Raw genomic sequence first — 25,925 nt, forward strand, 5'->3', positions numbered from 1 at the left:
ACATTTTTAAAACTACAAGATGTTTTTGTCTGAAACGTAATCACAACTGTTTTTCCTTTCTTTTTTTTAGGGCCGCTCATGTGGCATATGGAAGTTTCCCTGCTAGGGTTTGAATCAGAGGTGCAGCTTCTAGCCACAGCAATGCCAGATCCCAGCTGAGGCCAGGGATTGAACCTACATCCTCTTGGTTCATAACCTGCTGAGCTACAACAGAAACTCCCATTTTTCCAATTTTAAATTAATCTTTTAATATGGTCTGTGGTGTTTATTTGCTGAAGGAAGTTTTTCCTCTCTTTTTTTTCTTCCTATAAACCCATAAGGCTTTATTAGGCTTCCACCTAATAAAACTTTTATTGGAGGGAAAAAAAAAAAAAAGGTCTAGCAAAAAAACATGTGATGCCAGAATACAATTTATGTTTAAGTTATCTGTATATTAACAATTTCCATTAAAACCCAAAAAAGATACTTTATAGATCTCAAGAAAACAATACTAAAATTCAGTTGAGAAAAAGTAATTGGTTTTAACTTTCTGAGAAAGTTATTTAAAAAGGGAAGAGAAAGCAGAGTGAAGATGAGTGAACTATTCTGACATAATGTGTGAGCTACATAGAAAGGCAGTAAGGAGTATTAGAAAAGTGCACGTAAGATTATATAAAATGTATACCATGAAATTATGTGTACAATTTTATATTAAAACTTTATATAGAATTAATCAGAATCAGAACCCATAAATAGGAGTTCCAGTTGTGGCTCGATGGAAACAAATCTGACTAGCATCCATGAGGACGCAGGTTTGATCCCTGGCCTTGTTCAGTGGGCTAAGGATCTGGCATTTCGGTGAGCTGTGATGTAGGTCGCAGATGTGGCTCAGATCTCCCATTGCTGTGGCTGTGGCTATGGTGTAGGCCAGAGGCTACAGCTGCATTTTGACCCCTAGCCTGGGCACTTCTATATGCCAAGGGTGTAGCCCTAAAAAGACAAAAAAAAAAAAAAAAAAAAAAAAAATACAACCCATAAATAAGTGCAAATGAAAAAAAAATTTAAGGTGATGGGGTTATAAAGTTTTTCACTTTTAGGTAGTCTTTTCTTTTATGTTTCCAGCTTTGATGTCATGCTTCCATGTGTATATTTTCTTCTAACATTTTTAGGTATCTTCTTAAAAATATTTCAATATTAAAAACTTTTGAAATTTATTTAGGAGGAGGAAAGGAAGAATCTAGCTTAATTTTTTTTCCCCCCTAAATTACTTGCTGGTTGCCCTATACCATTTGGTGAATACTCAGTCTTCTCTATAGATGTAAAATTCTACCTTTATACAGTACTAAATTTCCATATATGCTTTATTTTCTGTTCCAGTGATGTGTTTATTGGACAATAATATTACTGTTTTAATATACTTCAAGATTGTTTTAAAACTTCTGATAGGGTAAATCCTTGCTTAATAGTCTTTTTTCAGAATACTTCTATAAGAATTGTCTTTCAAAAATATATTTGATGTGTATAAAAAGTTTTTGTAATACATATGTTATAAAACATAATATGAAACAAACCAACATAAGATCTAGAACATGACCAATAACTTGCATCACTCTGTCTCATCCCATTCTCCCTATCCTCTCCTCTCCATAGATGTATTATTTCTTCCATAGTAACGTTAAAGATTTTGTCAAATTAAAAGTTATGATTTTTGATTGGAATTGCATTAATTTTATAGATTAGGGGAAATGGGCATCTTTTTAAAAATTATAGTTGATTTAAAATGGTGTGCCAGGAGTTCCCCTTGTGGCTCAGTTGTTAACGAACCCGACTAGTATCCATGAGGATGTGGGTTCCATCCCTGGCCTTGCTCAGTGCGTTAAGGATCTGGCGTTGCTGTGAGCTGTGGTGTAGGCTGGTAGGTACTGCTCTGATTTGATCCCTATCCTGGGAATCTCCATATGCCGTGAATGTGGCTCTAAAAAAAAAAAGGAAGAAGAAGAAGAATTAATTTTGAAAAAATGGTGTGCCAGTTTCTGCTGAACAACAGAGTGACTCAGTCATACATATATATGCATTCTTTTTTAAAAATACTATTTTCCATCATGGTCTATGCCAGGAGATTGGATATAGCTCCCTGTGTATACAGTAGGAACTTATTTTCTATCTATTGTAAATGTAATAGTTTGCATCTATCCACTCCAAACTCCCAGTCCATCTCACTCCCTCCCCCCTCCCCCTTGCTACCATAAGTCCGTTCTCCATATCTGTGAGTCTCTCTTGTAGCTAGGTTAATTTATGCCATATTTTATTTTATTTTATTTACTTCTTTGATTTTTAGGGCCACAACTGTGGCACATTCAAGTTCTCAGGCTAGGGGTTCAATCAGAGCTACAGCAGCTGGCCTACACCACAGCCATAGCAACGCTAGATCCAAGCCACATCTGCGACCTATACCACAGCTCATGGCAACGCCGGAGCCTTAATCCACTGAGCTAGGCCAGGGTTGAAACCCACATCTTGGATACTAGTTGGGTTCGTTACTGCTGAGCCACAATGGGAACTTCGGTGCCATATTTTAGATTCCACATATAAGTGATATCATGTGGTATTTCTCTTTCTCTTTCTGACTTAATTCACTTTATCTTTTTGACTAGATACTCTCTAGTTGCATCTATATTGCTGTGAAGGGTATTATTCTTTGTTTGGCTGAGTGGTATTCCATTATATATATGTACCACATCTTCATCCATTCATCTGTCAATGGACATTTAAGTGGTTTCCATATCTTGGCTATTGTGAATAGTGTGCTGCTATGAACATATTGGTGCATGTATCTTTTTTTTTTTTTCCTTTTCTAGGGCCACTCCTGCAGCATATGGAGGTTCCCAGGCTAGGGCTCTAGGGGTCTAATCGCAGCTGTAGCCATTGGCCTATGCCACAGCCACAGCAATGCCGGATCCTTAACCCCTGAGCAAGGCCAGGGATTGAACCCACAACCTCATGGTTCCTAGTCAGATTCATTAACCACTGAGCCACGAGAGGAACTCCCAGCATGTATCTTTTTGAATTGTAGTTTTATCCAGATAAATGCCCAGGAGTGGAATTGCTGGATCATATAGTAGTTCTATATTTAGTTTTCTGTGTAACCTCCATACTGTTTTCCATAGTGATTTTACCAATTTACTTTCTTACCAACAGTGTAGGAGGGTTCCCTTTTCTCCCCACCCTCGACAGCATTCGTTATTTGTAGACTTATTAATGATAGCTGTTCTGACCGGTGTGAGGTGGTACTTCATGGTAGTTTTGATTTGTGTTTCTCTTAAAATTAGTGATGTTGAGCATTTTCATGTGCCTGCTGGCCATCTGTATGTCTTCTTTGGAGAAATGTCTATTTAGGTCTTCTGCGCATTTTTCGATTGGGTTCTTTATTTTTTTATTGTTGAATCATATGAGTTGTTTGTATATTTTGGAGATTAAGCCCTTGTAGGTTTTGTCATTTGCAACTCTTTTCTCCCATTCCAGAGGTTGTCTTTTCAGGTTTGTTTATAGTTTCCTTTGCTGTGCAGAAGCTTGTAAGTTTGATTAGGTCCCATTGGTTTATTTTTGTTTTTATTTCTATTGCCTTGGGAGATTGACCTAAGAAAACATTTGTACGGCTCATGTCAGAGAATGTTTTGCCTATTTTCTTTTCTAGGAGTTTTATGGTGTCTTGTCTTACATTTAAGTTTATAAGCCATTTTGAGTTTATTTTTGTGCCTGGTGTGAGGGTATGTTCTAGTTTCATTGATTTGCATGCAGCTGTCCAGTTTTCCCAGCACCACTTGCTGAAGAGACTGTCTTTTTCCCATTTTGTATTCCTGCCTCCTTTGTCAAAGATTAATTGATCATAGGTGTCTGAGTTTATTTCTGGGCTCTCTGTTCTCTCAATTTGATCTGTATGTTTGCTTTTGTACTAATACCACTGTTTTGATTATTATAGCTTTGTAATATTGTCTGAGGTCTAGGAGAGTTATGCCTCCTGCTTTGTTTTTTTCTTCAGGATTGCTCTGGTGTTGTATGGTTCCATATAAATTTTAGGATTATTTGTTCTAGTTCTGTGAAGAATGTCATAGGTAATTTGATAGAGAATGCATTAAATCTTTATATTGCTTTGGGTACTATGGCCATTTTAACAATATTAATTTTTCCAATCCAGGAGCATAGGATATCTATCCATTTCTTTGAATCCTCTTTAATTTCCTTTATTAATGTTTATAATTCTCAGCATATAAGTCTTTCAACTCCTTGATCAGATTGATTCCTAGGTATTTTAAATTTTCTGGTGAGATTGATTGTTTGATTGATTTTTTGTCTTTTTGCCTTTCGTAGGGCCACTCCCATGACCTATGGAGGTTCCCAGGCTAGGGTCTAATTGGAGTTGCAGACACCAGCCTAAGCAAGAGCCACAGCAACACAGGATCCAAGCCACGTCTTGACCTACACCATGGGTCACAGCAACGCAGGATCCTTAACCCACTGAGCAAGGCCAGGGATCAAACCCACAACCTCATTGTTCCTAGTCAGATTCATTAACCACTATGTCACAATGGGAACTCCTTCTGGTGAGATTTTTAAAAGGCATTGCCTTTTTATATTCCTTTTCTAATATTTCATTGTTAGTATACAGAAATGCAACTGATTTCTGAATGTTAATCTTGTATCCTGCTACTTTGCTGAGTTTGTTGATCAGATGGAGTACTTTTCTGTGTGGAGTCCTTAGGGTTTTCTATATATAATATCATGTCATCTGCATATAATGACGCTTTTACCTTTTTTCTTCCAATCTGGATATCTTTTCTTTCTTTCTCTCTCTCTCTCTTTTTTTTTTCCCCTTCTGATTGCTGTGTCTAAGACTTCCAGTACTATGTTAAAAAAGTTGTAAGAGTGGGTATCCTTGTCTTGTTCCCAGATTTGAGTGGGAGTGCTTTCAGCTTTTCTCCTTTGAGTATTCTGTTTGCTGTGGCTTTGTCATAAGTGGCTTTTATTATGTTGAGATCTATTTCCTCTATACCCACTTTTTTTTTTGTCTTTTTGCCATTTCTTGGGCTGATCCTGTGGCATATGGAGGTTCCCAGGGTAGGGGTCCAATCAGAGCTGTAACCAATGGCCTACGCCAGAGCCACAGCAACGTGGGATCTGAGCCTCGTCTGCAACCTACACCACAGTTCAGGGCAACGCTGGATCCTTAACCCACTGAGCAAGGGCAGGGACCGAACCCGCAACCTCATGGTTCCTAGTCGGATTCGTTAACCACTGAGCCACGACGGGAACTCCTATACCCACTTTGATAAGAGTTTATATTATGAATGCATGTTAAGTTTTATCAAATGCTTTTTCTGCATCTGTTAAGATGATCATGTGGTTTTTGACTTTTGTAAATGTGGTATATTACATTAATTGATTTGTATATGTTGAACCATCCTTGTGAACTTGGGATGAATCCCACTTGGCTGTGGTGTATGATCTTTTTTATGTGTTGCTAGATTCAGTGTGCTAAAATTTTGTTTAGAGTCTTTGCATCTATAATTATCAGAGATATTGGGCTGTAATTTTCTTTTTTGGTGGTATCTTTGTCTGGTTTTGGTATTTCAGTGATGGTGACCTCATAGAATGTCTTTGGGAGTATTCCTTCTTCTTCAGTATTTTGGAAGAGTTTACAAAGGATGGGTGTAAGTTCTTTGTATGTTTGGTAGAATTCACCTGTGAAGCCATCTTCCTGGACTTTTGTTTGTAGGGAGTTTTATTTGTTTGTTTTTAAGTTACGTATTCAGTTTAATTTCCAGCATTCCATCTGTTCAGATTATCTGTTTCTTTTTGATTCAGTTTTGGTGAGCTGTATGTTTCTAGAAAGTTGTCCATTTCTTCTTGGTTGTCAAATTTGTTGGCATATAATTGTTAATAGTATTCTCTTAGGGTTTTTTTGTATTTCTGCAGTGTCAGTTGAGATTTCTCTCTTTTCATTTCTTATTTTGATTATTTGGGTTCGCTCTCTCTCTTCTTCATGATGAGTATAGCCAGAGGTTTGTCAATTTTCTTTGCAATTTCAAAGAGTCAGCTCTTGGGTTTTTTTGTTTGTTTGTTTGTTTGTTTTTGCTTTTTACAGCCCTACCCATGACATATGGAAGTTCCCAGGCTAGGGGTAAAATTGGAGCTACAGCTGCCAGCCTGCAGCACAGCTCACAGCAATGCCAGACCTCTGATCTAGTGAGTGAGGCCAGGGATTGAACCTGAGTCCTCATGGATACTAATCGGGTTCATTTCTGCTGTGCCACAACGGGAACTCACACACAACAGGAACTCACAGTTCTTTCTGTACTCTTAAATTTGTTGAGGCTTTGCACCCCAGTATGTGGTCACTCCTAGAGAATGTTTTATAAGCACTTGAAAAGAATTTTTTTTAATATAATGTCCTGAAAATGTTAATTAAGTCTAACTTTTCTATTGTGTTATTTAGTATTTCTGTTGCCTTATTGATCTTCTGTCTAGAGGATCTGTTTGTTGATGTGAGTGGGGTATTAAAAAGTCTCCTAGTATTGTTGTACTCTCATCAATTTCTCCTTTTATGTCTATTAGCATTTGTTTTTTGCCTTCGGTGCTTTTATATTAGGTACATATATTTTGATGAGTGTAATATCCTTTTCTTGAATTGATCCTTTTATCATTTTTTTTCTTTTTCAGCTTCCCCCACAGCATATGGAAGTTCCCAGGCCAGAGGTCAATTCTGAGCTACAGGTGTGGCCTATGCCACACTGAAGCAACACCAGATCCTTAACCCATAGTGCCACAGTGGGAACTCCTGACCTTTTATCATTAAATAGTGTCCTTCTTTATCTTTCTTTATGGTCTTTGCTTTAAAGTTTGTTTTGTCTGATATGAGTATTTCCACTCCTGCTTTCCTGTCATTTCCATTTGCATGAAATGTCTTTTTCCATCTCCTCACTTTCAATCTATGTGTATTCTTTGCCCTAAGGTAGGTCTCTTATAGGCGGCATATTGTAGGCTTTTTTTTTTTTTTTTTTTTTCTTTTTCTTTCCTCTCTTTCTTTAGGGCCACTCCTGCAGCTAGGGGTCGAATCATAGCTGTAGCTGCTGGCCAGTGCCACAGCCATAACAATGCAGGATCTGAGCCACGTCTGTGACCTACACCATAGCTCACAGCAATGCCAGATGCTTAACCTACTGTGTAGGCTCTTGTTTTTTTAATCCAGTCTGCCACTCTATGTCTTTTGATTGGAGCATCAAAAAACATTGACATTTAAGTTAATTATTGATAGATAAGTATTTATTGCTATTTTAAAATCTTGTTTTCCAGTTGAGTGTGTTTCTCCTTTGTTCCTTTCTTTTTCTTTTTTGTGGTTTAATGATTTCCTTTTATTTTATGCTTGTGTGCTCATCTTTTTGGTTTTTATGAATCTATTGTTTGTTTTTGATTTGTAGTTGCCCTGTTTTTTAAGTATGTTAACCCCTTCCTATATCTGCTTGCTTTAGGCTGATAGTCTTATAGGCTCAAACACATTCTAAAAAAAAAAGAGTCTAAATTTTCTTATGCTCCTTCCTTACATTTTATGATTTTGATGTCCTTTTTATATCTTCATGTTTATTCCTTTGTTGTTCTTTAAGTTTATCATCACATTCACAAGTATATTTTTTGTTTTTGTTTCTTTTTTAGCCTTGTACCAGCTTGTTTACATGATTACTTTCCAAGTGTGATTTCCTCCATCTTATATCTTCTTATTTCTTTCCTATTTAGAGGAGGCCTTTCCATCTTTTAAATGATAGGTTTAATAGTTCTTTATTCTTTTAGTTTTTGCTTGTCTGGGAAATTCTTTATTTCTCCTATTTTATTTTATTTATTTTTTATTTATTTATTTTTTTGTCTTTTTTCCATTTCTTGGGCCGCTCCTGCGGCATATGGAGGTTCCAAGGCTAGGGGTCTAATTGGAGCTGTAGCCACCAGCCTACACCAGAGCCACAGCAATGCAGGATCCAAGCCGTATCTGCAACCTACACCACAGCTCATGGCCAACACCTGATCCTTAACCCACTGAGCAAGGCCAGGTATTGAACCCGCAACCTCATGGTTCCTAGTCGGATTCGTTAACCGCTGAGCCATGACAGGAACTCCTATTTCTCCTATTTTAATTGATAATCTTGCTAGGTAGAATATTTTAGGTTGCAGATTTTTTCCTTTTAACATTTTGAATGTATCTTGCCACTCTCTTCTGGCCTGTGGTATTTCTGTAGAGAAATTAGCTGATAGCCTTATGGAGATTCCCTTGTAATTAGTTCTTTGTTTTTCTCCTGCTGCCTTTAGAATCCTCTGCTTATATTTGATTTTGCCTTTTTTTTAAAATTATAATAGGTCTTAGTGTAGGTCTGTTTGAGTTCATCTTGTTTGGGACCCTCTGTGCCTCCTGTATCTAGATATCTGTTTCTTTCTTGAGATTTGGAAATTTTTCAGCCATAATTTCTTAAAATACATTTTCAGCCCCCTTTTCTCTTTCTTCTCCTTTTGGGATCCCTATTATGCATAGATGGTCCCACTTTATATTATCCCCCTTTTTTTTTTTTTTTTTTTTTGTCTTTTTGTCTTTTCCACGGCATATAGAGGTTCCCAGGCTAGGGGTCTAATCGGAGTTGTAGCCGCTGGCCTACACCACAGCCACAGCAACACCAGATCTGAGCCACATCTGCGACCTACACCACAGCTCACAGCAACTCCAGATCCTGAACCCACTGAGCAAGGCCAGGGATCAAACCCGCAACCTCCTGGTTCCTAGTGGGATTTGTTAACCACTGAGCCATGACAGGAACTCCCCAATAGATCTTGTATATTGCTTTTGTGTTTTATCATTTGGCTATTTGCTGTCCTGATTGGGTGGTTTCCGTTATTCTATCTTCCAAGTCACTTATTCATTCCTCTGCATTATTCATTCTGCTGTTCAATGTCCTAGCTCAGCATTTATCTCAGTAAATAAATTTTCTAATTTTTCTTAGCTCCTCCTTATAGTTTTTAGTTCCTTTTAAGAGTAACTGCATTACTGTCAATAGCCTTTCTTAATTCCTTCAGTATTTTCTTTACCTTCTTCCTTCTTCAGAGGAATTCTGTCCTTTTAACTGGGAATGGCTCTTGTGGTTCTTCATTTTGCTTATATTTTTCTTACTCTGTGAGTTTAGGGAAAACAATTATCTACTGTAGTCTTGGAGGGCTATTTATATGCAGAAGTGTCCCTGAGTGGCTTGTGTGGGTTTACTGGGTTTTTTTGCCTGAGGATTGCTTTTGGTTTGGATGCTTGCTGCCTATTTCCTCAGTGTGTGCAGGGTATTATCCTCTTGACAGGGGGCATGCAGGTGCATGGCTTGTGCTTGCTTCCAGGGAGGTGGGGGCAGTGGGTGGTGCCTGCAGGCGCACCTGGTTGCTGGGCCCTTGGCAGTGGTGGCAACCCACAGGGAGGTATGGGCTGCAGATTTCGACTGCTTGCAGAGCCCTTGGCAGTGGCAGTGACCCACAGGGAGGTGTCACTTGGGGCCCTTGGCAGTGGCAACAGTGGGGCATGCATGTTCCCAGGGGGGTGGGGGCAATGGACGGTGCTAAGTTGTAGGACTCTCTGTGGCCGCAACCCCTGGGGTGACTGTGGCAGCAGACAGTGCTTGGTCACAGGACCCTCAGTTGTAGTGGCCTGCACCCACTTCTGGAGTCCAAGATGGCTGCAGCAGTTTGCACGCACCCCTGTAGCCTGCACAAGAGGTGCCTACCACCTGAGAGCCCATGGGTGCATTGAGAAAGAAGTTCCTGTGGCAGTCCTGCCCTCCTCCTCTCACACTGAAAATAAGCGTCTTTATAAAAATAATAAATACTCATGTAGTTTTTACTGAGTGCTTTATTTGTGTTAGTTTATTTAGTCCACACAACAGCTCTATTATTATCACCCTCATTTTACATATGAGTAAACTGAAGTATAAAGAGATTGAATAACTTGTTAGAGGTCAAGCATTTAATAAGTTGGCAAAGACAAAAGTCAAACTCGTGTGGTTTGGTCCCAGAGCCTGTGTTCTTAACCTATGTATTGTATTGACTCTCCACAATATGGAATCTGCTCATCTATAATGGACATGCCTTTCAATTTGCTTCTACCACTCCGTCATGTTCCAGTCTCCATCTTTATCCTTTGTCAGTGAGCAGATACCCACTTTATCCTCCCTTTTCCTTCCATAGCTGATTGGACCAGGAATAGGTGGAAAACTGATTCAAACTGGTCAATCATATTCTCTCTTGAGAAACTTTGCAATTAGTCTTACCTGGTCTCTTGACCTAGAAAGTGATGACACAGGGGTAAAGCAGGAAGAGACGTTTGACCCACATACAGGTAGAACAGAGAAAGCAGGCCTGCAGAGAGCAGTAGATACACAGAGAGAAGCAGTGTTCAGAAGACCTATGATCCCAGAAGAAGGTGGTAGGGTAATTGCCTGGGCTTTGGAGCTTTCCATGTCCTGGTTTGCCTTACTATGGCCTTATTGCCCTTTCTGCTCTTGGGGATCTACGGAAGTTACCTCTCTTCAAATAAATTTCCTTCAGTTTAAAGTCACCTGAATGAAAAAAAAAAAAAAGCAAAAACTCACCAGAATGATTCCTCCTCCTTTTGAAACTAGATATGCTGGCTAGAAATATATATGGCCTCTATTTACCCAAGTTTTCTTTTTTAAGTTTCATAGTGTCATTTTTTTTTCACACAGATCCTAAACATTTCTTGTTCCGTTCATTCCTAAATATGTTTTAGGTGATTTTTGCTGTTTACAGTGACACTATCTATTATTGTTGTCCCCTTTACATTTTATTATACTTTCATCAGTTGAGTCTGCCAAATGTCAATGGCTTTTAAATCTGACATTAGTGGAGTTACCATTGTGGCACAGTGGTTAACGAATCCGACTAGGAACCATGAGGTTGCGAGTTCCGTCCCTGGCCTTGCTCAGGGGGTTAAGGATCCAGCGTTGCCCGTGAACTGTGGTGTAGGTCACAGAAGTGGCTCGGATCCCGAGTTGCTGTGGCTGTGATGTAGGCCAGCGGCTACAGCTCTGATTCGACCCCTAGCCTGGGAACCTCCATGTGCCATAGGAGTGGCCCTAGAAAAGGCAAAAGGACCCCCCCCCCAAAAAATCTGACATTAGCCTTTCAGATGCATTTCAAAATGATATGTTTCCCACTGGATTTTTTTTTTTTTTTTTTAGTTCTGTGCTTTCACTTGTTCTGGTGATGATTCATGTGAGGATGATGATGATTCATATGATGGAAATAAGCTGTAAGAATCCCAAAGAAGTACAGAGTTTCCTATAATCTGATTTAAAAAGAAAGTATGTATGAATGGAAACACTGAGTTTCCAACAATATATAGCTGATGTTAAAACAGATAAAATGAAGAAAGCTATTTTCATTAAGACCAGGTTTTCAGATACAAAATAATAGCAGATATTATTTGGATAAACATATTGAGCAGTAAACAAAAAATACAGAGATTAGAGAGATTGATATCTCACTTATAATATAGCCACATAATCCTTTATCCAAACTCTTTGGGTCAAATGTATTCCAGAGGTCAAAAATTGTTGGGATTTTTTTTTTTTTAAATGGCCTTTATTATGTTGAGATTTGTTCCTCTATATCCATTTTGATGAGAGGGTTTTTTGTTTGTTTGTTTGTTTTTGTCTTTTTGCCTTTTCTAGGGCCCCTCCCACAGTATATGGAAGTTCCCATGCTAGGGGTCTAATTGGAGCTGTAGCTGCCGGCCTATGCCAGAGCCACAACAATGCAGGATCCGAGGCACGTCTGAGTCCTACACCACAGCTCACAGCAACGCCAGATCCTTAACCCACTGAGCAAGGCTGGGGATAGAACCCGCAACCTCATGGTTCCTAGTCGGATTCGTTAACCACTGAGCCATGACGGGAACTCCAAGAATTGTTGGGATTTTAGACGGTAATATAGTGCATATACCATACTTTGTCTTTTTTAAATTTTTTAATTTCTATTTTTTATTTTTTTATCATATAATTGTTCTTTATTTTATTAAAGTAGAGTTGATTTACACTGTTTCATCATGTTCTGTTGCACAGCAAAGTGACCCAGTCACACAGAGTTCCCTGTGCTGTAAACCAGGGCCCCATTGCCCATCTACTCCAGATATATAACAGTTTGCGTCCAGAAAACCCCCAAAATGCACATCCACTCAACTCCTCCCCCTTCCCCCTAGGAACCCCAGGTCTGCTCTCCTTGGCCATGATCTGTTTCTGTTTTTTTAGGTAGGATCATTTGTTCTGTATTTTAGATTCCATAGGTAAGTTATATCATATGGTATTTGTCTTTTTCTTTCTGGCTGACTTCACTTAGTATGAGAATCTGTGGTTCCATCCATATTGCTGCAAGTGGCATTAGTTTGTTCTTTTTTATGGCTGAGTAATATTCCATTGTATATATGTACTACATCTTCTCAATCCATTCATCTGTTGATGGACATTTAGGTTGTTTTCATGTCTTGCCTATTGTGAATAGTATTGCAATGAACATAGGGGTGCATTTAACATTCACTGAAAAAGATAATTTTTCTTCTTTAATTTGTTTAAGTTACCGATGGACTGTACTGACTGATTTTTGAATGCTGAATCAGCCTTGCATAATTGAAATAAATCTCACTTGTCACTGCTGGATCTTCTTTTCATATAATGTTAGATTTGATTTGTTAAAAAAATTAGGATATTTTTAGCTGTAGTTATGGGAGATACTGGTTTGTAGTTTTCATTTCTTGCGTTTTTATATCTTCTTTTGGTATTAGGAAGATGTTGGCATTATCAGAACAAGTAAGGAAATAGTCTCTCTTGTGCTATTTTCTCAAAGAGAACATGGAATCCTTCCTGAAATGGTTAGTGGAATTTGCCAGTGAGACCCTCTGGACCTGTTTGGTTTTGGAAATTTATTGATCATTGATTCAGATCATAGCTGTAGGATTGTACAGATCATCTTTCTCCTAGTCTGGGTATTAGTAGCTTGTATCTTTCAAGGAGTTGGTCCCTTTCATCTGTTATAAAATGTGTGCGCTTGGAGTTGTTCCTGGGATTTCTGCATTAGCTTTGTATTGTCCGTGGGATCAGTGGCAGTGATCCCTTTTTCAAATATGATATTGGTTCTGTCTTTTTTTTAAAACGATTGTTATTTTTTCCATTATAGTTGGTTTACATGTATATACTATACTCTCTGTAACACTTCAATAAGATCTAGAGCAACGTCTTAGAATCAAATGTATTAATATTCATGGCATAAAAATGTATTAGCATTAGTATGAACACTAATTTGTATAAATAAAGGCTATATAACCTATATAATAACTGCATACCTATCCAGGTAGATTTTGCTGTGAAATGAGGTTTGCCTTAAATTGTGAAAAACTTTACCTTTCTAGAGCTGGTTTTTTTTTTTTTTTTTTTTTGGAACTTTAGATAATGGTTTAAAGACCTGTGCAAGCAAAATATGTTAAGATTTCAACATCTGGCTAGCCCTGGGGGTCAATTAAAAGAGTTCTTTGAAGTCCTGGCTGTGTTAGATGGTCTTGTGGTTTGGGGTGTTTAGTCTGAAGGCAGAAGAGTGCACTTTTAGAAGAACAAAATACAAACTTTGGAGTAATTATTGAAAAAGTAATGAGTAAAATATCTTAATTTGCATTCTTGACCTTTGTCATCAGTCATTACCTTTCAATATGTAGTGCTTTGGTTGAAAAGAATAGCAATTAACACTAACACTCCCTAGAAATCTTAATGTTAAAAATTGCCTTATTTTTTTAAGCCTCTCTGGGAAGGGATCCTTGGTGTTTTCATCTTTTATTTCTAGCACATAAAAGCACCTCCTTCTAAATATCCTGTGACTGTAAAGATACTTTTTCAGTTGAGTCTTTTAAAGTACAAAATTAAGGAATCTATTTATCTCTCATATACAGTGTGCACTAACTAACTGTGCTAAGTGCTGAGGATATAGTCTGATGGGAGAGACGCACACATAAATAGAATATCACAATATTATGTGATGAGTGATGTGAGAGGTTAAGTACAGTGTGCCATGGAACACCATGTTCTGGGGTGAGAGAAGGAACAGAGATAAAGTAAGAAGTTAGGCAAGTGAAATGAGGAGGGAAATAAAAAATATTCTAACAGTGATTTTCCAAATGTGATTCATGGACCAGCAGCATCAGCATCACCTGGGAATTTGTCAGAAATAGAGATTCTCAGTCCTTACCCCAAACCTACTGAATTTAAAACTCTGAGAACAGGAGCTGAGCAATCTATTTCAATAAGGTTGATCATCTGGATGATTCTGATGCAAACTTAAGTTTGAGAACCATGGTTCTAAACAGCAAACATGAAAAAAGAATCAGAGCATATAGGCAGTCTACTATAAATAGCAAGATGTTAGTGTAACTGAATGGCATTAGGCCATAGGAGAGTTTTAAGCAGAAAAAGTAAAAATCTAACTTTTATTTTATTTTATTTTATCTTATCTTTTTAGGGCCACATCTGCGGCATATGGAGGTTCTCAGGCTAGGTATTGAATTGGAGCTGTAGCTGCTGGACAATGCCACAGTCACAGCAATGCCAGATTGGAGCCACATCTGCGACCTACACCACAGCTCACAGCAGCGCCGGATCCCTAACCCACTGAGCAAGGCCAGGGACTGAACCTGTGTCCTCATGGGTTCCAGTCAGATTTGTTTACACTGAGCCATGACAGGAACTCCCTAACTTAAATTTTAAAAGAGTTTCTTCACAAGGTAAAAAATTGACTGAGTAAAGGGAGCATGAGATGATGGAGGTTTGAACTAGGGTGGCAGAGGTGGAGGTAATGAGAACAGTGTGTCTGGTAGTGTGAATAAGCTTTGTAGGTAAAACTGATTGGACTGATTGAATGTTCCAATACGTTGGATTTGGGATGTGAGAGAAAGAAAGGAATCAAGGTTTGGGCCTGAGCAAGAATGGTATTACTACTTCTATGAAATGAAGAAGGAAGAGCAGTACGGGGCAGAAGATTAGCAGTTTAGTTTTGGACTTGTTGAGCTGCCTGTAGACATCCAAATGGAAATGTCAGATAGCCTGTTGGGTATGTATACATGTCTATAGTTTGCATAGGAGTGGCCTAGATATCCAAATTTGGAAGACAGTAGCATGTAAATGATATTTAAATTCATGAAATGGATAAGAACTCCAATGAGATCTGTATGTAGGTAAGGAAGAGAAGGGGTCTATGCAATGAGACCTGGACACTCTGATTTTAAGAGTTTAGGAAGATAATAGACTTCCTATATCTTAACTCAATAGAAAATGGAGAGAAAGAATGGCCACTGAGGTAGGAGGAGAACCACAGATGGGGTGTCTTGGAGATCTAGTGAAAAAACTTTTAGGAAGAAGAAACCATTCAATAAGTCAGTTGCTACTCATAGGTGGAATGAGATAAAAGCTGAGATGTATCCTTGAGATTTGACTGCATGGAGGTCATTGGTAATCCTGATTAAGTGCAGCTTTGATGACATAATGGGAAAAAGACCAGGTTGGAGTGTGCTCAAGAGAGAAAGGAGAGTTTAGTGGAAATTAAGTACAGACAATTCTTTGGAAGAGCTTTGATCAGGGGGAGGAGGTGCAAAGAGAAGAGGCAGTAGCTCTGTTCTAAGAACAATGCGGAGCCTATGAAGAACTCTTGGTGCCTACTATTTCAAGGACAGTTTAAAATACTTGATATTGCTGTTTTGATAATGTGTCTTCATTAGCTATTACATGTCAGAAAGAGTGATTATGTTAGCTAATATCTTAATCTTATGTGCTATGAAACAATGTCATTGAAAGTGAATAACTCAACTATTTAAGGAATATATGATATTAGATTTTGATTCTCTGCTTTAAGTAAGAAGAGATTTGTTCCATGCCTTTATGTGTTATGCGCGCGCGAGTGTGTGTGTGTGTGTGTGTGTGTGTGTGTGTGTGTGTGTGTGTGTGTGTGTGCAGTTGAACCTTGAACAACTTGGGTTTGAAATGAAGGGCCATTTATTTATTTTTAAATTTTTTTTAATTTTTTTGCTTTTTAGGACTGTACCTGCAACATGTGGAGGTTCCCAGGCAAGGGGTCCAATCGAAGCTGCAGCTGCTGGCCTATGCCACAGCCACAGCAACATGGGATCTGAGCCAAGTCTGCCACCTATACCACAGCTCATGGCATCACCTGATCCTTAACCCACTGAGCAAGGCCAGGGTTTGAACCTGCATCCTCATGGGTACTAGTCGGGTTTGATACTGCCGACTCACAGGGGGAATTCCACAGGGGCCATTTATACCCTTTTTTTCCCCTTAAATATGTTGGAAATTTTTATGGAGATTTGTGATAATTTGAAAATAGCTTGCAGACAAGCCATATAGCCTAGAAATATTTTTTTAAAAAAGAAGTTAAGTGTATCATGAATGCTTAAAATACTTGTAGACCTCCATGGCCAGGGATCAAACCCGCACCTCCAAAGTGATCCAAGCCACTGCAGTCAGGTTCTTTAACCTACTGTGCCATGTCGGGAACTCCTACAAGTCTATTATAAGCAGTTAAAATTTATCCAAACCTACACAAACACTTAAACCCCATCTATGGCACCATTCCCAGTTGAGGGAAAGGTAAACAAATGTAAAGATGCAAGAGTAAAGCATAACTGCATAAAATTAACTGTAGCACATAGGATACTGTAGTAATAATTTTGTAGTTACCTCCTGTTGCTGTAAGCAGTGAGCACAAGTGTTGGAAGTATCCAACACTTGATACTGGAGTCATCTCTCCAGTAAATTGCATATTGCATAAAAAGTGATCTCTTGTGGTTTTCAAGTATTTTTTATGTTTAGTGCAATACCATAAACCTTGAATAACAGCATACAAAGGGCCACTAGTGATCCTGAAAGTGTTCCCAGAAGCAGAGTCATGACATTACAAGAAAAAAAATTTTTTTCTTTTGGCTTTTTGGCTTTTAGGGCTGCACCTGTGACACATGGAGGTTCCCAAACTAGGGGTCCAATTGGAGCTGTAGCTGCTGGCCTACACTACAGGATCTGATCTGTGTCTGCAGTCTATACCACAGCTCACAGCAACGCCAGATCCTTAAGCCACTGAGCGAGGCCAGGGATCAAACCCACATGCTAATGGATGCTGGTCGGGTTCGTTAACCGCTGAGTCTTGATGGGAACTCCACAAGAAAAAATTAAATAGCTTAATGTGTACTATAGATTGAGGTTGGCAACTGCATTTACCATTTCAAGATAAATGAATCCAGTATAAGGATCATTGTAAAAAAAAAAAAAAAAAAGGAAGCTTGTGAAGCTGTCGATGCAGCTACAAAAAACTTTGTAGTAGCTGGAGTTCTCATCATGGCACAGTGGAAATGAATCTGACTAGCATTCCATGAGGAGGCAGGTACGATCCCTGGCTTTGCTCAGTGGGTTAAGGATCTGGTGTTGCGGTGAGCTGTGATATAGGTTGCAGATGAGGTTTGGATCCTGTTTTGATGTGGTGTAGGCCAGCAGCTATAGCTCCGATTTGATACCTAGCCTGAAACCTCCATATGCTGCATGGGTGCAGTCCTAAAAAAGACAAAAAAAAAAAAAAAAAGCTGTAGTTGGTGCAAAACCTTGCATTTTTTGCAAAATATCTTTTTATCTCATTGAAAATGTAGATTTTATATGGGTACAGGATTGCTTTAAGAAGGCAAATCTGGAGTTCCCACTGTGGTGTAGTGGGTTAAGGATTCGATATTGTCATTGCAGTGCTCTGGTTGCTGCTTGGTTATGTGTTTGATTCCTGGCCTGAGAACTTCCACATACTGTGGGGACGGCCAAAAAAGAGGCATATCTGTAGACTTAAATATGATTTGAGAAAAAGTAAAGTCATGTAACAACTTACAGCAAAAGGAAGATTGAAGGATCTAAAGCTGGAGACTTTAATGCCAGCAAAGGATGGTTTGATAATTTTAAAAAGTTTGGCTTTAAAATGTTAACAAGATAAGCAGCTTCTGCCCACCAAGAGACAGCAGACAAATTCCCAGACACTGTTAAGAAAACTGTTGAGGAGAAAGGCTATCTGTCTGAACAGATTTTTTTTTTCCTTTTTATGGCCACACCTGGTAAAAGTTCCCAGGCCATGGGTTGAATTGGAAATGCACCTGAGGCCTGTGCCATAGCAACACTGGATTCAAGTGGTATCTGTGACCTATGCCACAGCTTGTGGCAATGCCAGACCCTTAACCCACTGGGCAAGGCCAGGGATCAAACCCACATCCTCACAGAGGCAACACTGGGTCCTTAACCCACTAAGCCACAATGGGAACTCCCTACCCGAACAGGTTTTTTTGTTTGTTTGTTTGTTTTTGTCTTTCGTCTTATTAGGGCCGTACCTGAAGCATGGAGGTTCCCAGGCTAGGGGTCTAATCGAAGCTACAGCTGATGGCCTATGCCACAGCCACAGCAATGCCAGATCTGAGCCATATCTCCAAGCTACACCACAGCTCACAGCAATGCTGGATCCTTAATCCACTGAGCGAGGCCAGGAATCAAACCCACAACCTCATGGTTCCCAGTTGGATTCATTTCCACTTCACCATGATGGGAACTCCTGAATAGATTTTTAATGCAGAAAAAAGAGCCCTATTCTGGGGGAAAAAAAATGTCACGAAGGACATTAGTGAGGAAGGGAAAGTGAGCTTCAGCATTTAAGGCAGGAAGGGACTAGTTAACTCTAACTGCAAATGCAGTTAGGTTATGATCAGGACTGCCTTTATCTGTAAGCTGCCAACTCCAGAGCCCTGAAGGGAAAAGATAAATATCAGTGCCAGACTTTTGGTTGTACAAGAAGGCCTGGAGAATGGGAACCCTTTTTTTCTGGATTGGTTCCATCAATACATTGTCCCTGAAATCAGGAAGTACCTTGACAGTAAGGAACTGCCTTTTAAAGCTCTTTTGGTGTGAGAAAATATTTTGTCCCAGCCTCCCTGAAAAAACTCCATGAGTTTGACATCAACGTCCAATTGATCCCTGGCACCCAAACACAGTGTCTCTGATTCAGCCACTAGATCCAGGGTGTCACAAGGGCCTTTAAAGCTCGTTACACATGGTACTTTTTGAAAAGTATGGTCAATTCTGTGGAAGAGAACCCTGACAGAGAACATCATGAAAGTCTGGAAGAGTTACGCCATTGAAGATGCCATCATTGTCATAGAAAAAGCTGTGAAAGCCATCAGGGCTAAAACAGTAAATTCTTGCTGGAGAAAACTATGTCCAGATGTGTGCATGACCTCACAGGACTTATGATGGGCTAATCAAGGAAATCATGAAAGAGAGCAAGGATATGGCAAAAAAAGATGGGGGTGGGGGGTAAAGAGTTTTAAGATATGGATCTTAGAGAAATTCAAGAGCTAGTAGACACTACACCAGAGGGATTAACAGAAGATGACTGTGGAGAAGAGTGCTTCTGAGCCAGTGTCAGACGATGAGGAAGAAGATGTAGAAGAAGCAGTGCCAGAAAACAAACTGACATTAGACAGTCTGGCAGAAGGGATCCAGTTATTCAAGACTGCTTTTGACTTCTTTTATGACCTAGGCCCTTCTGTGTAATGGGCACCGAAACTAACACAAATGATGATTGGTACCATAAAGAAACAGTTTTGGAGAAAGGAAAAAGCAAAAAAGTCAAACACAAATTGCAGTCTATTTCCTTAAAATTACACTGTGTCTGCCTGCCTCTTCTGCCACCCTTCCATCTCCTCCTCCCTGTCTTCCTCCTCCCCAGCCTATTGAACATGAAGTCAAGATGAAGACCTTTATGATGATTCACTTCCACTTAATGAATATTAAATAATAATCATGCTAATAGTAAATTATCATTAAGGTAATAAACTTATCTGTTGTGTATGTGTGTGTCTTTGTGTGAAAACCTAATTTCTGTGGGGCAAGAACTGTATGAGACTTTGTGTCATCATTATCATCATTGCCTAAGTATTCATTGTGTAGAACATCATGTGGATTTTTTTTTTTTTTTTTTTTTTTTGTCTTTTTAGGCCGCACCCGCACGGCGTATGGAGGTTCCCAGGCTAGAGGTCAAATTGGAGCTGTCTCTGCTGGCCTACACCTCAGCCACAGCAATGCCAGATCCAAGCCTCATCTGCAACCTATACCATAGCTCATGGCAACACAGGATCCTTAACCCACTGAGCGAGGCCAGGGATCAAACCTGCCTTCTCATGGATACTAGTCAGAGTCATTTCTGCTGAGCCACTACGGGAACTCCCGGATTTTTTTTTTTTTTTCTTTTTCTTTTTTAGGGCCACCCCTGAGGCATGTGGAAGTTTCTAGACTACGGGTTAAATAGGAGCTGCAGCTGTCAGTCTGCACCACAGCCACAGCAATGCCAGAGCCAATCTGCATCTGTGACTTACACCACAGCTCACAGCAACATGGGATCCTTAACCCACTGAGCAAGGTCAGGGATTGAGCCCATATCCTCATGGATACCAGTCAGGTTCGTTACCGCTGAACCACAACGGAACTCCCGTGATGTGGATTGTGGTAACATTTTAGGAAAAAGGAAAAAAGTCAGGCAGAAACTATGATGTATTTCCATAAAGTTACACTGAACCTGCCTGCCTCTCTTGCCTGCCCTTCCATGTCTTCCAACTCTGCCACCCTGAACAGCAAGATCAATGCCTCCTCTTCCTCCTCAGTTTACTCACTGTGGAGACATGAGGATTAAATGACAATGTATATTAAGGCATCATTACAGAAAAATAACAAAAGGTACATATGATTTGTTTTTTTAAAGCAAAACTATTCTTTTTGCAACTAGTTCATATCTAATATTTCTTCTTCTCTCATATGTCTATATATCCCCCAAGCCCTTTTAATGTAGATTTACATTAAAATATTCCTTGGTTCCAGAAAGAAATATTGACATGAAATCAGTTTTAATAATTGTTTTCCAATTTAGACCATTATGTTGGCTGGAATTCTGCTTTAAATGGGCCAGTCCCTTAAAAGGTATACATGGAAGTCCCTGCTGTGACACAATGGGATTGGAGCACTGGGACAAAGGTATGTTTCCTGACCTGGCAAGGATCTGCATTGCCGAAGCTGCAGCTTAGGTCCCAACTGTAGCTTGGATCTGATCTCTGGCCTAGGAACTCCATAAGCCAAAGGGAGACCAAAAAAGAAAAAAAGGTACAGGTGTAAAACCTAGAGATAAGGAAGGGGGACATCCTATGAGATTTGGACATTTCTTCCATGTAGGTTACATAGTATGTAAGCTAGTTTTCATAGAAAATAGTTATATGTAGTATTTACCAAGTATTTACTGTTAAACTACCAGGCTCTGTGGGGAGAGAGAACCTGCCCAAAGCTCTGTAGTTTGTACCTGGTTGAGGTGGGACTTGAACCCAGGCAAGTGCCTCAGGAGCCCAGGAACTTCACTACCACCCTAAGCAGATAAATAGAAATTAAAAACAACAAATGTCAAGAATACGCTTAATGTTGCCTAAGCAAAAATGGAAGTTACTATAGAGACAAGTCTGATTGCCCCCCAGAATCCAAGGGCAAGATTTCTGGAAGGACCATGAATTGGTGACTCATCAGGAAGCAGGCAGGATGCTTTCATTACCAAATGGCAAACTTTACACAAAGTCTTCAATATGTGTTTGGGGATTTTCCAAAAAAATGCTTTTTATCTTTAATCATGTTCCTTTCCGTAAATGTACAACAGCATACAATAGGGATGAAAAACATACAAAAGCACAAACTGTCTTCAAGTATAGGAGAAGCAGCACCAACCTCTGAGTCTGAAGTTTTGGTTTCTGTTCATACATAAATATTCATGTAAACTTTGGGGAGTGATGGATTTGCTCAATATGTTTAGCATCTTGATGGCAGTGTTGGCTTCACAGATGCGTACATATGTCAAAACTTAAAGTGTACACTTTAAATATGTAGTACATTGTAAATCATTTATACCTCAATAAAGCTGTTTAAAATGGTCATGGAGTGACCTGGGATTGCTGGTATTGGGCTGGCTCTCCAGACACAAAGAGGATATAACCAAACCCCAGCCCACCTGTGGGCCCAGACCTGGAAGCACACAGAGCACCTGGGAGGGCTCATGACACCAAGACCATATGCCACATCTATCAATTTTCTTTTCTGTCATATCTGCCTGTCTACCTCAAAGGATCTGGTAAAGAGTCAAGAAAATACTTTGTGACAGATGTTATACAAATATGAAAGGGTTGTTTTCAAAACAAGATGGTTGCTGTTAAACAACTTATTTAGAATTTTTGCTGAGCTGTTTTCAAATAATGCCAATGTAAAATAACGACTGAGGATGTTATAACTATATACAAATCAATGAAAAATCAGACTTGGGTTTGGATCTGACTTTGTTTTTATTATAATAGTGTCATTTGTGTGACTTTGGGTAAGCAACCTGACCCTTCTAAGACATCTCTATAAAGTGGAAATATTAAAATTGACCTCAAAGGTTGAGGATTAAATGAAATAATGTATATTGTATTTATTACAGAGCAATAACAAAAGGTAATCTGAATTGATTTTTTTTTTTTTAAGCAAGAGCTATTAGTTCCTTTGCAACTAACTAGTGCACATCTAATGTTTCCTCTCATTTCCTGTTAAACTATTTTTTTCACATGTAGGACGTTTAAAGTAATAATGTACATCTCTGTAACAATTATCACAATGTTTCTAAATCGTATCCCTGTTTTGTGGTGGGATTTTAGATTGTATGAAGGAGGATGGAGAAAGAGGAACTACTAGATGAGGTTGGTTGTCACTCTACATACAGTCTTTGAGTAATTCAAACTGGTTTGTTTTTTTTGTTTTTTTGTTTTTTTTTGTCTTTTTTAGGGCCGCACTTGTGGAATATGGAGGTTCCCAGGCTAGGGGTCGAATCGGAGCTGTAGCCACTGGCCTACACCAGAGCCACAGCAATGTGGGATCCGAGCTGTGTCTGTGACCTACACCATAGCTCACAGCAACGCCAGATCCTTAATCCACTGATCAAGGCTGAGGATCAAACCCACAACCTCATGGTTCCTAGTCGGATTCGTTAACCACTGTGCCATGACAGGAACTCTTCAGCCTGCTTTTATTCCCATTTTGAAGGCCCCAGATCTGTCTGAGGTAATAGTTTTACCTGTCCTGTAAAAGCCTTATTTGTTCCATTTGTTGCCTTCAATAGTGGAAGAAATACAGAGGATCAGTATAGGTGAAGAAAATAATGTATACTGAATCTGTGCAAATAATGTATACTGAATCTGTGGAATTAGTTCTTCCTACTTCAGTGCTGATCCAAAAACTGAGATAGAGAATGCAATCTTAGAATATTCATTGAAGGTTATTTAAGTGGATGGCTCTACCAAATCTCCTAAAAGCTACTGAAGAGAATTTCTTTATTTCCACAATCCAAACCCTGAGGACCTTATCTTATTTCCTTTCTGATTTGTAAAAGTTGTTTAAATCTATGCAGAACACTGTTTATTTTTCTAGTGCTGGTGCCAATTTAACAAAAAGTCTTTAAGAATTTCCTAAAATAAAACCTTGAGTTTTATTTTCATTTTAAAACCTTCTAAGAACTATGCTAATGTGCCTGGGGTTCCATCAGAGACAACTTCATGGTCTTTCTCTTGTCAACTTTAGTCATCAAAGTCATAGAAATATAGTGTCCTTCCTAGTAGATACACTTCACACTTTTTATACTGTATTTCTACAGTTATTCTGTTCAATTTTTAAAATATCATATAAACAGCCAGCTCCTTACCATTGCTGCTGAGACCTGCTGTGAACAGGCTAGTCCCTGCCTATTTTCTAAACTCATCTTACCCACTCTCCCCTACTCCGTGATCATTTTGCTTCAGCCAAACTGGTCTCTTTCAAATACTCTAAGTTCTTTCCCAGTTAAGACCCTTTATTCATGCTGTTTCCTCTGCCTGGAATGCCTTTCTCTTTGAAGGGTTAGCATCCTTGGGCTTCAGCTTATGTATTCTCTCTTTATTTATTTGAGTGCTTACTACAATACAGGCATGTTCTCCATGTTTGGGATGGAGCAGTGAACTAGACAAAGATCGCTACAATCAGAGACCTCCCCTATTCAAACTACTGAAGAGCCTCCTTGCCCTCTCCCCTGTTAAGGTCCACCTTTCGTCCTTGCTTGTGTCTCTTTTTAGTACTCATCACAGTTTGTAATCGTTTTACTTCTCTTCTTGTCTGCCCCTTCCCCCAGGTGAAATGTAAGCTCCATGATGGCTCAATATGTTTAATATCTTGATGGTGGTGTAGGTTTCACAGGTGTATACATATGTCAAAACTAAATAGAGCGTACACTTTTTTTTCTTTGCTTTTTAGGGCCACACCTGAGGCATGTGGCAATTCCCAGGCTAGAGGCTGAATTGGAGCTGCAGCTGCCAACCTACGCCACAGCCCCAGCAACACCGGATCCAAGCTGTGCCTGCCATCTACACCACAGTTCACGGCAACACCAAATCCTCAACCTGCTGAGTGAGGTCAGGGATCAAACCCGCATCTTCATGGATACTGGTCGGATTTGTTACCACTGAGCCACAACGGGAACTCCCCAGCGTGTACACTTTAAACATGCAATTTATTGTAAGTCATAGCTCAGTAAAGCTGTTTAATCTTTTTTCATTGATGAATAGTTGATATACAATGTTGTATTAGTTTCTGGTGTACAGCAAAGTGATTCAATTACATGTATTCTTTTTCCTTTTCTTTTCCGTTATGGTTTATTGTGGAACATTGAATATAGTCTCTGTGCTATACATAGTAGGACTTTACTGTTTATCTATTTTATATGTAGTAGTTTGTATCTACTAGTCTCAAACTCCTAATTTTTCCTCCCCCACTCCCTTTCCCCTATTTCTGTTAGTTTATTTTTGTTTCATTATTAAGTTGATTTGTGTCATATTTTTATATTCCAAATGAAAGTGATATCATATGTATTTGTCTTTCTCTTTCTGACTCACTTCACTTAGAAAGATAATCTCTAGGTTCATCAAATAGCTTTATTTCATTCTTTTTAATAGCTGAGTAGTATTTCATTGTGTATGTACACCACATCTCCTTTATCCATGCATCTGTTGATGGGCATTTACGTTGCTTCCATGTCTTGGCTCTTGTTAATAGTGATGCTATGAACATTGGGATGCATGTATCTTTTAGAATTAGAGTTTTTTCTGGTTATATGCCCAGGAGTGGTATTGCTAGATCACATAATAACTCTTTTTTTGGTTTTTAAATGAAACTCCATAGTGTTTTCCATAGTGACTGCACCAATTTACATACCCACCAACAGTGTAGGAGGGTTCCCTTTTTTCCACACTCTCTTTAGCATTTATTATTTGTAGATTTTTTGATGATAGCCATTTTGATGTGATATCTCATTATATTTTTATTTGCATTTCCCTAATTAGTGATATTGAGCATCTTTCTTGTGCCTATTGGCCATCTGTATTCTTCTTTGGAGAAACATCTATTTAGGTCTTTTGCCCAGTTTTTTATTGTTTTGTTTTCATTTTTTTAGTTTTATGGAAGTATAGTTGACTTACACTATTGTGATAATTTATGCTATAAACAAAATTATTCAGTTATACATACACATATCCATTCTTTTTCAGATTCTTGTCCCATCTAGATTATCTGAGAATATTGGGTAGTGTTCCCTGTGCTATATAGCAGGTCCCTGTTGGTCAGTCATTGCATATACCACAGTGTACATATATACAGTCCCAAACCTCCAGTTCATCTCTACCCCAACCTGTCCCCTGTGGTAATCATGTTTGT

The 25,925-nt window shown here is 39.0% G+C and overlaps 1 long non-coding RNA gene across 2 annotated transcripts in view; it reads left to right on the plus strand.

Annotated features, from left to right (window-relative positions):
- LOC106509808 overlaps positions 1 to 25,925 on the plus strand; it is an 86,243-nt gene that overhangs the window by 804 nt on the left and 59,514 nt on the right. The window lies entirely within an intron of this gene.

This window comes from Sus scrofa, chromosome 3 (genome assembly GCF_000003025.6).
Source record: "Sus scrofa isolate TJ Tabasco breed Duroc chromosome 3, Sscrofa11.1, whole genome shotgun sequence".
Taxonomy (NCBI): Eukaryota; Metazoa; Chordata; class Mammalia; order Artiodactyla; family Suidae; genus Sus; species Sus scrofa.